The sequence below is a fragment of the Phoenix dactylifera genome, unplaced genomic scaffold (assembly GCF_009389715.1).
Source record: "Phoenix dactylifera cultivar Barhee BC4 unplaced genomic scaffold, palm_55x_up_171113_PBpolish2nd_filt_p 000474F, whole genome shotgun sequence".
In the NCBI taxonomy this organism is placed as follows: Eukaryota; Viridiplantae; Streptophyta; class Magnoliopsida; order Arecales; family Arecaceae; genus Phoenix; species Phoenix dactylifera.
The window spans coordinates 224,708-237,415 of NW_024067896.1; positions in this window are offsets into that span (position 1 = coordinate 224,708).

The window sequence follows — 12,708 nt, forward strand, 5'->3', positions numbered from 1 at the left end:
TTGCAACAATGACAAGTAATATTTTCATTTTTAGCTTTTACAAATATGTTCTTTAAGTATTTTTGTTTTCTATTTATTTTATATCCTAATCCAGCCTTATCATATACAGCTTTTTGACTATCAAGAATCATATTTAATTTGGTTGAGCTAAGTGTAAACTTGTCTACTAAGGATTTATATTTTTCAGCATCTTCTTTTAACTTGACATTTTTAGCAATTAGATTCTTGGTTTCATTTGTGAGTCTCCTACTTAATGTTTCATAGTTATGAGATAGTTTCAGCTTATTTTTGATAAGAGATTGATTTTCTTCTTTTAGAACTTTATTTTTATTGATGAGTTTTTTGTGTTCTTCCATGAGTTCTAAAAATGCATCATGTAATTCATCAACAGTAAAATCACATTCAAGTTCAGAATCTACCTTATCGTCATTGGCCATATGGCATATTTGGGCCGTCTCTTGATGATCTTCCTCTTCCGAACTTGACTCCTCACTTTCACTCCATTCAGCCATGAAATTCTTCTTTTTAAGTTTTCTTGCCATCCACTTTAATTCCGGGCAATCTATCTTATAATGCCCGGGCTTGTTATACTCATAACAAATAGGTGTTTTCTTTTTCTTTTCTTTGTCCTTACCCTTTTCTTTGCTTGAGCTACCTTTGAAGAAGGGTTACTTTTTATGAAATCTCTTCTTACCTCTCATAAATTTTCTGAATTTTCTTCCAAGCATAGCCATTCCTTCTTCATCAAATTCATCATCATCATCAGATTCTTCCGACTCAGTTTATTGTTTTGGAGTGGTAGACTTTAGGGCAATGGTCTTTCTTCTCTTGACCTCATCTTCTGAATTTTGCCTCATGGTCAACTCATGGGTCATGAGTGATCCTAGAAGTTCCTCCAATTGCAGTGTATTGAGGTCCTTTGCTTCATGAATTGCTGTTACCTTGGCCTCCCAAACTCTTGGTAGAGACCTGAGAATTTTTCGCACCAATTCAGAGTTAGTATAAGACTTTCCTAAACTCTTTAGCCCATTTATGATTTCAGTGAAACGAGTAAACATTTCAGTTATGGACTCAGTGGATTCCATTTTAAACAATTCATACTTATGTACTAATATGTTTATTTTTGACTCCTTAACTTGATTAGTTCCTTCATGTGTGACCTCAAGTTTATTCCAAATTTCTTTTGCAGAGATGCATGTAGATATTCTATTGAATTCACTTACATCTAGTGAACAGTAAAGTACGTTAATCGCTTTAGCATTTAATTGTGCTAGTCTTCTATCACTTTCATTCCAATCCATTTCTGGTTTGGGTATGATAGTGCCCTCTATACTAATTGTGGGTGTGTGAGGTCCTCTAGTTATAATATACCACAATTCATAGTCTAGAGCTTGAATGAATATCCTCATCCTAGCTTTCTAGTATGTGTAATTTGTGCTATTAAATAGAGGAGGTCTATTTGTGGATTGCCCCTCACTCATAGAACATCCCACTTGGGTTGTCATGATCTTTCACTCTTGATTGTGAGATTAACAAATACTATAGGAGCACCTTGCTCTGATACCACTTGTTGCCCAAGGTGACAAACCAAGAGAGGGGGGGGGGGTGAATTGGTTTCTCTTAATTTTTACTATCTTACTTATGTTAATTGATGAGTTAGTGAAATAGAACAAAGCATAATACAAACACACAGGAAGTATAGTGGTTCGGTGCTCTCCTAAGCACCTACGTCCACTCCCCAAGCGACCCCTTGGGAATTCACTATAATCCCGCGGATTACAGTTGGATTGTTTTCCGGGCTCACAATCCAAAAACCTTTACACTTTGGTTTTCCGGGATCACCAAGAACCTATGTTGGTTTTACGGGCTCACCAACGAACCTTCACAATTGGTTTTACGGGTTCACCAATAAACCTACACTGTTGGTTTTACGGGCTCACCAACAAACCTTTACAAGGTGATTAATAAAAGAAAGAAGAAACTTGAAGCTCCTAGTTGAGCAAATGTAACATTTATAAGCTACAAGAGTTTAGAGATTAGTTATCGCTTGATGAGACTTCTCTCTTCTTTGTCAAGAATGCTTCACTCTTCAAGAGTAGATGGAGCTTTTGATATCTCTTGGAGTCTGCTCAACCACTTCCTTTTTGACTCTTGAATGAAGCACTTGGATGAAGAAGATTAGGGCACTTGTCTTTCTTGTGTAAGCTTTGATATTTTGCAAAAGTATGTTTTCTCTGATGAATAGTGTCACTTTAAATAGTTTCCTTCATCTATTGGACAAGCCCCAATGGTTAGAATTCAAAAACTAGCCGTTACTCACTGTTGGAAGGTCAAAAAGTACTTTTGCAGAACTAGCCGTTATGCTTCTGCCCGTGCTTGGGTCGACTCAACTTTTACTGGGGTCGACCCAACTTTCACTTGGGTCGACTCAACATTTACTAGGGTCGACCCTCTCAGAACCACAGAATCTTGCATTTCAGCCTTCCTTCACTTGGGTCGACTCAACATCTTTTTGGGTCGACTCAAGGTTCAGTTGGGTCGACTCGACTTTCACTTGGGTCGACCCTCTCAGGGTTTCCAGAGAACCTATTTTTGAATGTCATTGCCTTTGGGTCGACTCATGTTAACTTGGGGTCGACTCAAGTTTGGGTCGACTCAAGTTTCATTTGGGTCGACCCTCTCAGGATTTCCAGAGAACTGTTTTCTTGAGGCTTGAGGATTGGGTCGACTCATTCTTTACTTGGGTCGACCCAACTACTGTTCATCCGTGCCATTTTTGCAGAAGTGTGCCAGATGGTTTCTTGATGTGCCGGGGTCGACTCAATCAATCTTGGGGTCGACTCAATCCACATTTTGCTGCAACTTAAGGTTAGATTCATCCATATAAACAATGAAATGCATCTTTATCTTATTATACTAATGTACTGAGAGTGACAGACTTATAAATGATGTATCGAATTAACTTGTAACATACTCTTGATTACTGTATTAATCATCAAAATACCACTATCATCCTCAAAGGGGTCCTGGAGATATATATCAGGCCCTATCTTGGGCTGAGAGGCTGGCCGGCCACAGAACGAAAAACAAAAAAAAAAAGAAAAAAATAGGGGATGCTCTATTTTCGAAAAGAAAAAAGTGGGTGAGGCTGATGTTTGTAAGGAGAGGCTGATTTCTTATGTGAAGGATGATGGAGGAACCTTTGATGTATTGCTTCTTTAAAGTAAACTCTGAACTTTTGTTTTAAATGATTTATATTTACTGATATGTTCTTGATCCATGCATAGTTATTTTGTAGATAGTTCTTTAATAGCTTATGTCTGTTAATACATGGATTGCTTTAGTATTTAATTCATCGTAGACGTAACAAGCATAATGAATGCTTAGAAGTTGAGTTCATATGTTCATGAAACATATACCATGATTAGATCTATCCTACTATTAATCTTTAATCAGAAACCATAGAGTTTATTTCTTGGATGTGATATCATCAAGGAGGATTCCAGATCCCTAACCATCTCTATTTCATTGAACTTTGTTTATCTATCTATTATTCTCTGCTTTTATTTTCTGAAAATCATCTAAAATTACATATGAAATTATGCTAATAATACATAGATCGCTCCCTGAGGAATCGACCTCGGACTTCCGAGTTATACTACTTGTGCAATTCTCCTGCACTTGGGAGAGCAGTTTTGCAAACGCACCAAATTTTTATGGTGCGTCTGGGCAACAAAAGAGGCAACTTAATCAGCTGCTTTGTTCGCCTCTCGGTATATATGAGTAGCCAGAAAGGAGTCAATCTCGCACCATCCGCTATATATCGATAAGGAGAGAATGAGCATCAGCCTATTGCACAACATCCCGAATTCAGTCAATCACCATAGCAGAGTCTTCTTTCAGGGTGATCTTCACCTCCTCCTCCTCCTCTTCTCATCGGGGTGGCGGAATCGGCCCTCGACAACCACCTGGACGGACCGATAGAGAATCCCTCCGAGCTGCTGCGCCGAACAGTCGTGCTTCCCGGTCCCTGTTTGGAACCATTGGATCCCATTTTACCGGTAGTTTTTCAGATCAATCGCCAGAAAATCGGCGGCAGGTGGATGGGAAGAAGGCGGTGGTCCACCAATGGAAGTTTTCCGGCGGCCGCCGGACCAGGTTTAGGCTAAAGGGGTCACCGATTTTGGCCCCTTCTCCGCTCGATTGTAGGGAGCAAGAAGGGATTAATAGGTTTCAGGTTTTGGGTTTTGACAGAAAACCCAAATTCGGTTGGTCAATAAAAGAAAAATTTTTAATTGAGCCCCTTAAAAGTATATTATTTTACGGAGGTCCTTATGAAATTTTACTTTAATTCCTAGGTGAAATTTTATAACAAAAAGGTCCCTGAATATTTATTTTGTCCTTCTACTAAAGTTTTATTACGAAATGATACTTTCATAATTATGCTGTGGTTCCCGCAATATATTTTTATTGCATAAAGATTCTTAAATATTGTTGTTGCAAATTTTATTTAGTCTTATAATTGGACTGAATAATGATATATTTTGTGTAGATCCCTAATTTGGAGGGTTGTAGGTTTTAGTAGATGTTGACCACCAAAGTGACCTATTCATTGAGATTTGCAGGATCCCTCTATTTAGTGTTTCAAGAGATTGAAAATCATGTTAATTTTTATAAATTGCATTGTATTGGCGCGTTAAGGTTAATAAATGGATTTATGGGCATGGCTTGTTGATCCCTATTTTTCTTTGGAGGGTTGTGAATTTCAATGGATGGTGACCACCAAAGTGGCCCATTCATTTAAATTTGCCGGATCCTTCTGTTTGATATTTTAAAAGGAATTGGGAAGTGTTGTGGAATTATTGCACACAATCATCTCTCCAAAGGGAGTTTTCTGCATGCTATAATTCTGAAGAGGAATTTTTTTTTTGACTAGTGAGTGTGCATGGTCTAGGGATTCATTCTATCAAAGTAGATGAAGCTCCAAAATTTGATGATACCTTATTAGTTGATTCTACTATACATTGGAGAGGGTACCTTATATGGGTCGCTCTCTTTTCAAAGAAAGTTTGTGGCATTGCTCCAAGGGCTCTCATTGTAGTAGTGCTTATAAATATTTTCAAGCATACGGGTTACCCATATCTATCCATTAATTAACTGCATAAAGGTTGTCTAATAGTTAGCACCTTTGTTGTGAATAACACTAATGCTCCCATTGAAACTCTAACTGGAACAAACTATAAAATATGAAAAAGTGATATTGAGCTAGCTCCGGGTTTGATGGATTTGGATATCGTGCTCGGGGATGACCCTCCATCTAAGGTTACTAGTGGAAGTACCGTAGAACAAAAGGCTGTCTATGAAAAGTGAGAGAGAGTTTAGCCTAATTATCATGGAGAGGTCCATATTGGATTCCATTCTAGATGCTATACCTAACAATGATAATGCTAGGCAATTCTTTGATGCCATAAGTAAGAGGTATGTAGAATATGATAAGTCTGAGGCTAGAAAGCTAATAGATAAATTAATCAATATAAGGTATGATGGTACTGATGATGTTAGGTCTTGCATCATGAAATTAGAAGGTATTGCATCCAAGCTCAATAGTCTTGGCATCCCTATTCCTAATATTTTTCTTGTGCATCAACCTTTTAATTCTCTCCTTGTGCAATTTAGTCAGCTTAAAACTACATATAATATGCAGAACTATAAATGGAATGTGAATGAATTCATTTCTGTTTGTGTTCAACAGAAAGGAAAAATATCTTAGGAAAAAGGGTGAGAGTGATAATGTGGTGTATAATAATGCCATAAGGGTCCCCAACATAATAAAAAAATGGTAATGGTTTCAAAAGGAATGGTTAGACTCACAATTTTGGAGTAAAAATTAGAATCCCGGAGGCCCACAAGCTGCTATTATAAAAGCTCTCAAGTGCTTCTTCTATAAAAGAGGGTCATGAAGAAAAAAAAAAAACTATGCATGCAAATGGTATTGTTTCTAAAATGCGGTTGGCTAAGGATAAATTCTTTATATTGTGGCATAAGCGATTGGGTCACATTTTTTTAAAAAGAGAGGATTCAAAGGTTAATTGATGATGAAATTCTGCCTTCGCTTGACTTTGGTAATTTTTATATTTATGTTGACTATCTTATGGACAAATTTACCAAATCTGAAAGAAAGGAGTCCACATGTAGTAATGAACTTTTAGAACTCATTCATACAAATATAAGAAGACCCCTAGATCTTGCTATTTATGGTAGTAGGTATTTCATTACTTTTATTGATAATTTTTTCTCGCTATGGATGTGGGACAACCTTCTCAAGTAAAAAATTCAAAGCACTAGATAAGTTTAAAATTTTAAAAAAACTAAGGTTGAAAAGTAGTGTGGAAAGATAATTAAGGTGGTGAGTTCTGATTGTGGTGGTGACATGATAAATTTGGCCAATAAATGGGACCCTTTGCTAAGTATTTGTTGGAGTGTGGGATAGATGCTCAATACACTATGCCTGGAACCCCTAAGCAAAAGGTGTGGTTGAGAGGCGTAATCAAGCTCTTAAGGATATTGTTAGAAGCATGATGAGTCAGTGCTATCATGATATTTTTGGGGTAAGGTCTTAAAGACCGCTATGTATATCCTAGTAAGACAGTTTCCAAGACGCCTTTTGAGTTGTGGATTGGAAGAAAGTCCAATATTAATCACTTTCATATTTGGGGCTTCTCTACAAAAGTCAAAATTTGTAATCTATTAGAAAATAAGTTTGGACTTAGAACCATTTGTTGTTATTCCATTAGCTATCCAAATAATTCTAAAGGATGCAGATTCTTCTGCCCTGACGGAGGCATGGAGATTGTTGAGTCTATCCACTCTAGTCTTCTAAAGTCTAATATGGATGATCACAGATGTTCTCATACTGGAGATGTGACATTAGAGGAAAGATAAGTTTTTGTTCCTGTTCGTGTTGTCTATAAAAGGTCATATTTCATTTTGTTGAAGGAACAGTAGGAGAATAGCAACAGACAACTGAACCGATAATAGCACTTCCAAAGCCAGTTAATGAAATATCAATAAGAAGATCACATAGAGAATGGAGACTTGTCATTCTTAATGATTATGTGATCATTTAGGTAAGAATGACTATATTGGTCATGTGGTTGATACAGTCTTATATGATTAGGCTATTGCAAGTTTTCAGTCAAAAATAGTGGCTTGAAGTTATGCGTGATGAGATGCAGTCCATGGCTAGCAATAAAGTATAGAATCTTGTGGAATTACCAGAGGGGTTTAAACCTATAAGGTGTAAACCAAGAAGGCTCTAATGGTAATATTGAATGCTACAAGGCCAGACTGGTTGCAATAGGATTCACTCAAAAGGATGGCAATTACAATGAGATTTTTTCTCTGATATCTTATAAGGATTCTTTCATAGTAATTATGGCACTAGTAGCCCATTTTGACCTAGAGTTTTATCAGATGGATGTTAAGATAGCTTTTCTAAATGATGTTCATGAAGAACTCTACATGAATTAACCAGAAGGTTTGGTTGAAAGTGGCAAGAAGGATATAGTATGCAGACTTACGAAATCCATTTATAGTCTTGAGTAGGCATCAAGACAATGGTATCTTAAGTTTGATGACACCATGAGTTCTCTTGAATTTGTGAAAAATAAAGTGAATCACTGCATATACCTTAAGGTCAGTGGGAGTAAATTTATCTTTCTTGTCTTATATGTGGATGATGTTTTGCTCATACATGCGCATTTTTATTCAAGCACTTGATTACAATATGTGGAATGTCATAGTAAATGGACCTCTGATAGTGTGTCTTTTTCCAAACCCAAAGAAGAATGGGATGAATTTGATAAGTAAATAGCACAATTGAATGCTGTTGTGGTTCAAATCTGGCCCGAGGGTGACCATGCCGGAGGAGTCGGGGGAGCTGTCGGTGTGCAGAGGAAGACGAGGAGAGCCACCTCTTGGGATCGACGGTGTACCTGCACAAAGCCTCACCGGGGTTTTTGGTGAGGGCCCTCCGAAGATCAAGTTAGTGTGGAGTTTTGTAGATCCAGCCAAAAGTTTCTTAGGCATTATGAGGATGATAGTGTTATTTTGATGATTAACAAGCAATTATCTAGAGTATGCTATAAGTTAAATTGATACTTCATTTATAAGTTCATTACTCTCAGTATATTTGGTTAATTGAAAATAGATACATGACCTTGTTCATTTGAATGAATCTAACCTTGAGAATGCAGCAAAGTGTGGATTGAGTCGATCCAAAGGTTGATTGGGTCAACCTCGGCACATCAAGAAATCATTTGGCACACTCCTGCAAAAATGGCACAAATGAACAGTGAGTTGGGTCGACCCAAGGTAAGCATGAGTCGACCCAACCTTGAAGAACCTCAAAAACATAACTGAAGAATGCTCTCTGGATTTACTGAGAGGGTCGACCCAAACAGTGGTTGAGTCGACCCAAGCTTGAGTCGACCCAAACCTTGAGAGGGTCGACCCAAAGGCAAGACAGAAAGACAGACAGAAATTGGTTCTCTGGAATTACTGAGAGGGTCGACCCAAGAAGAAGTTGAGTCGACCCAAGTGGACTTTGAGTCGACCCAAAGAATGGTTGGGTCGACCCATGGGAAGGAAGGCTGAAATTGAGGTTTCTGTGGTTTCTGAGAGGGTCGACCCAAGGAATGTTTGAGTCGACCCAAGGCAAAGTTGCGTCGACCCAAGGACAGGTTGAGCCGACCCAAACACGGGCTGAACAGTAACGGCTAGTTCTGCAGATGTACTTTTTGTCCTTCCCAAGGTCAGTAACGACTAGTTTTTGAATTCTAACCATTGGGGCTTGACCAAAGAAGGTGGGAAGCTATTTAAAGGGGCACTATTCATCAGAGAGAATAACTTTTGAGTTGAATATCAAAGAGTACCCAAGAATACAAAAGTGCCCCAATCTTCTTCATCAAGAGCTTCATTCAAGAATCAAAGAAAGGGATTGAGCAGATTCAAAGAGGCATCAAGAGCTCCATCCCCTTTAAAGAGTGAAGCATCCTTGACAAAGAAGAGCAAAGCGACTTCAAAGCGATAAATACTTTCTAACTCTTCCTTGTAGCTTATATTGTTTCATATGCTCATTTAGGAGTTTGAATCTTTCCTTTTGTTAATTAAACACTTTGTAAAGGTTCGTTGGTGAGCCCGCAAAACCAACAAAGGTTTTTGGTGAACCCGGAAAACCAAAGTGTAAAGGTTAGTTGGTGAGCCCGCAAAACCAACAAAGGTTTTTGGTGAATCCGGAAAACCAAGTGTATAGGTTCGTTGGTGAGCCCGTAAAACCAACAAAGGTTTTTGGATTGTGAGCCCGGAAAACAATCCAACTGTAATCCGCGGGATTATAGTGAATTCCCAAGGGGTCGCTTGGGGAGTGGACGTAGGTGCTAAGGAGAGCACCGAACCACTATATATTGTTGTGTTTGTGTTGTGCTTGTGTTTTCATTTACTCTTGCATCATCTTCTACTCTTGCGTTAGTTTAACTCACTCAAATAGCTTAAGAAAGCATCCACCGTACTTAATTAAGAAAACGTTTAAAGCATCAAAAAAAAGAAGAAGAAGAAACCAATTCACCCCCCCCCCCCTCTTGGCTTGTCACCTTGGGCAACAAGTGGTATCAGAGCGAGGTGCTCTAATAGTGCTCATTGATCTAACAATCAAGAGTTAAAGATCATGACAACCCAAGTGGGATGTGCAATGAGTGAGGGGCAATCCACAAATAGACCACCTCTATTTAATGGCACAAACTACACATATTGGAAAGCTAGAATGAGGATATTCATTCAAGCTTCGGACTATGAACTGTGGCAAATCATCACTAGAGGACCTCACATACCCACACTTAACATAGATGGCACTATCATACCCAAACCAGAAATGGATTGGAATGAAAGTGATAGAAGATTAGCACAGTTAAATGCAAAAGCTGTAAATACACTTTACTGCTCTTTAGATGTAAATGAATTTAATAGAATATCCACTTGCACCACCGCCAAAGAAATTTGGGATAGACTTGAGGTCACACATTAAGGGACCAATCAAGTTAAGGAGTCCAAGATAAACATATTAGTACACAAGTATGAACTGTTTAAAATGGAATCTACTGAGTCCATAACTGATATGTTTACTCGTTTTACTGATATTATAAATGGGCTTAAAAGTTTAGGAAAGTCTTATTCTAACTCTGATTTGGTACGTAAAATTCTCAGGTCTCTACCAAGGAATTGGGAGGCCAAGGTAACCGCTATTCAAGAGGCAAAGGACCTCAACACACTGCAGTTAGAGGAGCTCCTAGGATCTCTCATGACCCATGAGTTGACAATGAGGCAAAATTCAGAAGATGAGGTCAAGAGAAGAAAACCCATTGCCCTAAAGACTACCACCCCTAGACAACAAACTGAATCGGAAGATTCAGATGATGATGAAGATATTGATGAAGAAGGGATGGCAGTGCTTGGGAGAAAATTCAGAAGATTCATGAGAGGTAAGAATAAGTTCCATAAAAAGAAATCCTTTCTTAAAGGTAACTCAAGCAAAGAAAAGGTTAAGGATAAGGAAAAAGAAAAGGAGACTCCCATTTGCTATGAGTGTAACAAACCCGGGCATTATAAGATAGATTGCCCAGATTTGAAAAGGATGGCAAGAAAGTTGAAAAAGAAGAATTTTATGGCCGATTGGAGTGAAAGTGAGGAATCAAGTTCGGAGGACGAAGATCATCAAGACACGGCCCAAATATGTCATATGGCCAATGACGATGAGGTAGATTCTGAACTTGACTGTGATTTTACTGTTGATGAATTGCATGATGCATTCTTAGAACTCATGGAAGAACATAAGAAAGTAATTAATAAAAATAAAGCTCTAAAAGAAGAAAATCAATCTCTCATTAAAGATAAGATAAAACTGTCTCATAACTATGAAACATTAAGTAGGAAACTTGAAAATGAAACCAAAAATCTAATTACTGAAAATGTCAAGCTAAAAGAAGATGCTGAAAAATATAAGTCTTTGGTAGATAGATTTACTCTTAGTTCTACCAAATTAAACTTGATTCTTGATAGCCAAAAAGCTGTATATGATAAGGCCGGTTTAGGGTATAGAACAAATAGGAAACAAAAACTCTTAAAGAATATTTTTGTAAAAGCTAAAAGGAAAATTATTACTTGTTATTGTTGTAATAAGATAGGACATAGAGCATATAAATGTAATTTTAGAAAGTCTAGTCAAAACAGATCAAGTAATAATCAAAAGATAAAATTCAAGAAAGTTTGGGTTCCAAAAGGAACATGGAGTACTAACCCTAAAGGACCCAACTTAGCTTGGGTACCTAAAGGTTCTTCTTGATCTTGTTTGCAGGTGTGTCTTGCAGCTGATAAAATGGAAAAACGATGGTATCTAGATAGTGGCTGTTCAAGACACATGACCGGTGACGAAGATCGATTTGTCACCTTGGAACCAAAGAAAGGTGGAGTAGTGACCTATGGAGACAATGGTAAAGGGTATATCATTGGAAAGGGTAAAATTTTCATTGCTCCATCTATTTTTATAGAAAATGTTTTATTAGTTAAGGGTTTGAAACATAACCTTCTTAGCATAAGTCAATTTTGTGATAAAGGATTTAAAGTTACATTTGAAGCATCTGTATGCATAATCACAAATCCTAAAGATAATAGCATTGTACTTGTAGGACAAAGGCAAAGAAATATTTACTTAGTAGATCTTCATGAGTTAGGCAAGAAAAATGGTTTATGCTTAATTACTAATGAAGAAAAGAAAATTGAAACTAGTTGGCTTTGGCATCGAAGATTAGGACATGCTAGTATGGAATTAATATCAAAACTAGTTAAGAAGGAATTAATAAAGGATGTGCCAAAATTGATTTTTGAAAAGGACAAAATATGTGGACCATGTTCATTGGGAAAACAAACTAAGTCATCTTTCAAATCGAAAAACGTAGTATCAACAACTAGACCATTTGAACTCATACACATGGATTTATTTGGACCTACTAGAACTACAAGTCTAGGAGGAAAGAAATATGGACTAGTTATTGTTGATGATTTTTCAAGGTATACATGGGTTTCATTTTTGGCACATAAGAATGAAGCATTTTCAGAATTTTTGAAACTATATAATAAAATCATAAATGAAAAGAAACTCACCTTAGTAGCCATTCGAAGTGATCATGGTACTGAATTTGAAAATCAACACTTCGAGGAATTTTGCACTAAAAATGGAATATCACATCAATTTTCAGCACCTAGAACGCCTCAACAAAATGGGGTTGTTGAAAGGAAAAATAGGACATTGGCAGAAATGGCACGCACAATGTTGTGCGAGTCAAATCTTCCAAAGTACTTTTGGGCTGAAGCTATAAACACCTCTTGCCATATTCTAAATCGAGTTTTAATACGACCTATAACTAAGAAAACTCCTTATGAACTTTGGAAGAATAAGAAACCAACTGCAAAATATTTTAAAGTGTTTGGATGTAGATGTTTTATCTTAAATAATGGCAAGGAGGACTTAAGTAAATTTGATGCCAAGTCAGATGAAGGTATCTTTTTAGGATACTCCACATCTAGCAAGGCATACAGAGTATTCAACAAAAGAACCTTAGTAGTAGAAGAGTCAGTCAATATTATATTTGATGAGTC